This window comes from Penaeus chinensis, chromosome 13, assembly GCF_019202785.1.
Source record: "Penaeus chinensis breed Huanghai No. 1 chromosome 13, ASM1920278v2, whole genome shotgun sequence".
In the NCBI taxonomy this organism is placed as follows: Eukaryota; Metazoa; Arthropoda; class Malacostraca; order Decapoda; family Penaeidae; genus Penaeus; species Penaeus chinensis.
Genome location: NC_061831.1, coordinates 10464247 through 10469246, shown reverse-complemented (window position 1 = coordinate 10469246; position 5000 = coordinate 10464247).

The following is a 5000-nucleotide window of genomic DNA, read 5'->3' as shown; positions in this document are numbered from 1 at the left end:
ATCATCATCATTATCATAATCATCATCACCACCACTATCATCATCATCCTTATTACACTCATTATCATTATGGTGATGATTATTACTCTAACAATCACAACGGTCATGCAGTAGAAAATATATCTGTTCCGAATACACATATTGCTTGGACAAACCTTATAAAATGCGCAATACTGTACGGTTATGCAGCTTGGCTTCAGAGACGAAACACGTCACATTTTATCGTTTTAATGCTCGTGTGGATGGGAAAACTGAACTGCATGAGTAAACTTCAGTCAAGAACAGACATACAGATTCATTCAAATCTATATTAATACATATTATTTTTTTTTTAATGATTTTTGTTTATGCTCATCTAGTATACTTTATATTATTATTATTATTATCATTACTTTATCATAATTGTCATTATAATCACTCATATTATCATTATCATAATCATCATCATTATCATCATTACTATAATCGATATTATCATTAATGTTATTTTTTGTTATCAATACTATAATTATTATTATTATTATTATTATTATTATTATTATTATTATTATCATTATCATTATTGTTGTTATCATTATTATCATCATCATCATCATCATCATCATCATCATCATCATCATCATCATCATCATCATCATCATCATCATCATCATCATTATCATAATCATCATCATCATCATCATTATTGTTACTATTATCATTATCACTATTCGTATCATTCTCATCAATATCATTAACATTAACATCATTACAGTAATACTCGAAAATAAAATTACTTCACACAAAACAGCAAGGGAAGGAGATGCAGCAGGTGCTTGAGTGAGAGAAGGCAAGCAAGAATTAGAAAGCATTAGAATTCGTAGCCTTCAATGGTTTCAGAATGCTTGCAGGCGGATTTGTCTCCGTGCCAGAGGTTATTAATGCGCTGCTTGCTTGGTGTTCGCGAATTCCGGATCTGATCGTATTTTGGACTGAAGACTGAATGTTTCTGAAGGCATACTGAAATGATGAGAGTGTGCGTGCAGATAGATTTCTGTGTCTCGGATGTCTAAAGTATTTATTGTGTTTATTTATTCACATTGATTTACTCATCTGTTTATTTACTTGTTTACTTATTTTTGGAGTATTATGATTTAAGGATTGCATTGCTGTTATTGTTGATGTTATAGTACAAGTCATTGGCGGTTTCAAGCCCGGGTAAATAGAGAGGTTGGTGTCAGGAAGGGCATCCAGTCATACAAAAAAAAGACTAATTATAGAATGGGACAAAGCTACAGCAAAATAAGAAGATGGTGAAGAATTACTGTTATCACAGCTGATTGTATCATATGGATGCATTTGCTAGAAACTAAGAATTTGGTTATCACAAGGCTTATCTTGAGAAACGCGAATGTCTCTCTCTCTCTCTCTTTCTATCTATCCATCTATCTATTTTAATATCTCTCTTTCTGTCTCTCTAAATCTCTCTCTCTAAAAAAAAAAAAAAAAAACAGAGAAAAGGAAATAATCCCTGGGGATTTACAAATTCCCACTTTTTCACCGTTTTCTGTTGCCTTAATCCTCGTCCCATGAAGTGGCCTGGATGGGAAACTGTTTTTGAAATGCTGCAATATCTGGCAAAATGCCCAATTACTGCACACCACAGGGAGAGAGGAAGAGAAGGAAGCAGGCCGAGATGGAAATATATATCTAAATATATATATATATATATATATATATATATATATATATATATACACACACACACACACACACACACACACACACACACACACACACACACACACACACACACACACACACACATATATATATATATATATATACATATATACATATATATATATATATAAATATATATATATATATATATATATATATATATATATATATATATATATATATATATATATATATATATATATATATAGTATATATACACATATACAGAGAAACACACAAATTGTACAATAGCATAAACATGCCTACATCAAAGCGGAAAAACAAACAGACAAACAAGGCAACATAATCGTTATTTCGCCGTGACACAAGTTTATGGAACTGCCAGACGCATGTCATTGTATTTTTTCCCCTACAGTGTATTTGACTTTTGACCATAGTTTTTCTCCGACGTTTTTGGATACCCATTCACATTAACATTCATAGTTTCTATTCATTTTTCTTTCAATTATTTTTTTTTTTGTTTTTACTTATTCTGTCGTGTTGGATATACATGTACAGTTTGATTCGTACGTTTTCGTCTGTTGTTCAGTGTGTTTGTCTGTGTGTTTGTTTTTGAGTTTGTATGCCTGGTTTTATGTCGGTTTATCAGTATCTCTATCTGTCTGCTCGTTTGTCTGTTTGCCTGTTTGTCTCGTTGTTTGTGCGGCCGTTTGCTTGTTTGTCTCTCTGTTTGTTTACTTGTTTGTCTATCTGTTTGTTATTCACGATTTCCCTCTTTATGATTTAAACATTTAGCTTTGAAATATTTTCAGACGTTCTAGAGGTTCATTTCTGTCTCATTTTCTACACTTGTCACAGTGAACAATATTTATAATTCATGCCCCTACCTTTCTCTCTCCCTCTTTCTATCTATATATCATCCTTTCAGACACACATACAAACACATCCTCTCTCTCTCCCCCCCTCCCTCCCCCCACAACTCTCTCTTTCCCCTTCCATCCCTCTTTTTCTTTCTCACTCCCCCCGCACTTCTCTCTTTCCCTCTCCATCTCTCCTTTCTCCCCCATTCTCTTCCTCACCCCATACCTCTCTCTTTCCTCTCCATCCCTCCCTTTCTCCACACCTCTCTCTTTCCCCTTCCATCCCTCCCTTTCTCCCTCCCCCCCACATCTCTCTCTTTCCCCTTCCCTCCCTCCCCCTCTCTCTTATTGTCCTTTTCCCCGGCATTCTTCCTCCTTTCTATGCCACACTTCACATTCCACTTGACCTGCTTACGAGTGGACTTTCCTTTTTATCGCCGCCCTTAAGTCCATGTAGAGTAGACATCCTGGGTCTCACATGCAGCCTCCCTCGCTTCCAGGAGGTAAATGTAGGTGGAAATTGCTTGTGGGAGGTTTTCGTAAATATCCCTTTCTCTCTGGCTCTTTCTCTCTGTGCCTTTGTCTCTGTCTCTGTTTCTGTTTTTGTCTCTGTCTCTTTCTCTTTGTGTCTTTATCTCTGTCTCTGTTTCTGTCTGTCTGTATCCTCCTCTCTCTCTCTTTGTCTCTCTCTGTCTTATCTCTGTCTCTGTGTCTGTTTCTGAGTCTGTCTCTGTCTCTCTCTCTCTATAAATCTCTCTCTCTGTCTCTCTCTCTATCTATCTCTCTATCTATCTAATCTCTATCTCTCTCTCTTATGCTTCTATCGATCTGTCTCCTTCTCCTTCCATACTTAAACTTTTTTCTTATATAGATGTTAGAGATACTCGAAAACAACTACCTCATCGGTCGACTTTCAATAGTAATTTAAAATTCACTCGTTATAGCTAGAATGTACAAGCACATTCTCTCTCTCTCTCTCTCTCTCTCTCTCTCTCTCTCTCTCTCTCTCTCTCTCTCTCTCTCTCTCTCTCTCTCTCTCTCTTCTCTCTCTCTCTCTCTCTCTATCTCTCTCTCTCTCTCTCTCTTACGAACCTCTGTCGGTTTTGTCCTCGAATACCGTACAAAAGCTTATCGATTCAATTCTCAGTCTTTCGTGTCGACAAAGATACAACTGCTGCCATTATCCACACGGTCAATTTGTTTAATCATATCATACACGCAACGGAGTTATGAAACATTCCAGCTTCTAATGCCAGAGGTGTTTGGGAAATAATAACGAATCGGCATTTATCACTTCGTCGATGCCTCTTTCAGTGATGACATGCCCGGTACACTTCAGTATAAAACCGTATCACAAACTCCCTACATTATGATACAGGAAACATTCATTCTTCGGATATATTAAACACATACTATCGAAGTTTTGTTACATTGCTACCACAGCCTGTGGGTGTCTGGAGGCATAGTACCTTAGGGCAGTCCCATCCCCTGGGATAGCTCATGGGCGCTGGTCATCAGTGGCATTCAGTTTTCACTTTTTGGCTCTAAATGTACTCCTAGTGCCATAGGTCAGGGTCAATCAGGTCCGATAGCCAGTGCTTCTGTCAACCCTGTGAACGTAGGCACTGTCCTTGCCTTCATCTCACACAAATCTTTTCTACGGTCATGCACTTTGGTCTCTTACCCAGTCTTTTGTCCTCTCATCTTAGCTTCAACCGGTCTTTTGCGACGGAGCAGGTGGTCTAAACATTGCGATCATTCCGATTATGTCTACTGCAGATAATGCAAATGAAAAATGTCGATTGCTGGATTATACGCTCTCTACAAGACCAGCCAGTTGACAAAATCACAAGGCTACCTAAAAGAACTACTGTTGGTTATTGGTTTAACGTCACACACTTTCTTATAAAGACCAGAACGACACTTCCTATGAAAGATCCCCAGGATATATGTTCCTCCTGAATTCTACTTCAGTATAGGATCCCCAGCTTTTCCAGTAGTATGGAGCGTAACGTAGGGTAATGTCTTTGTACCTGTTCTGTTCAATCTACAATGACCTGACACAGGAAATACTTCCTGCATATAATGGAATACAGACTAAATGGCAGTCTTTCAATATTTAATGATTGCAATATGCTAAGGATGCTACTCTCTTCGGGCCGCATCCGGGCCGCATGGGGATAGCAGAAAAAAAAAAAAAAATGATACAGCAACACCCACCCTGTGACATGCCTGACATATAAGGCACCCAACTATACGTAGCGTATTTATTTGAATACCTTGGGAGCATCAATAACCCTTCTAGCAAGATGACGATGCACTCGAAAAAAAAAAAAATACCGAGTAAAGCCAGAGTATTCCAAATACCGAAGTCAAAGCTTAAGGAACAATCTGTGTATCACACCTCCAGACCGGTCTGTAAAAGATGCTAAGCTTCACTTGAAGGCATCGATAAGT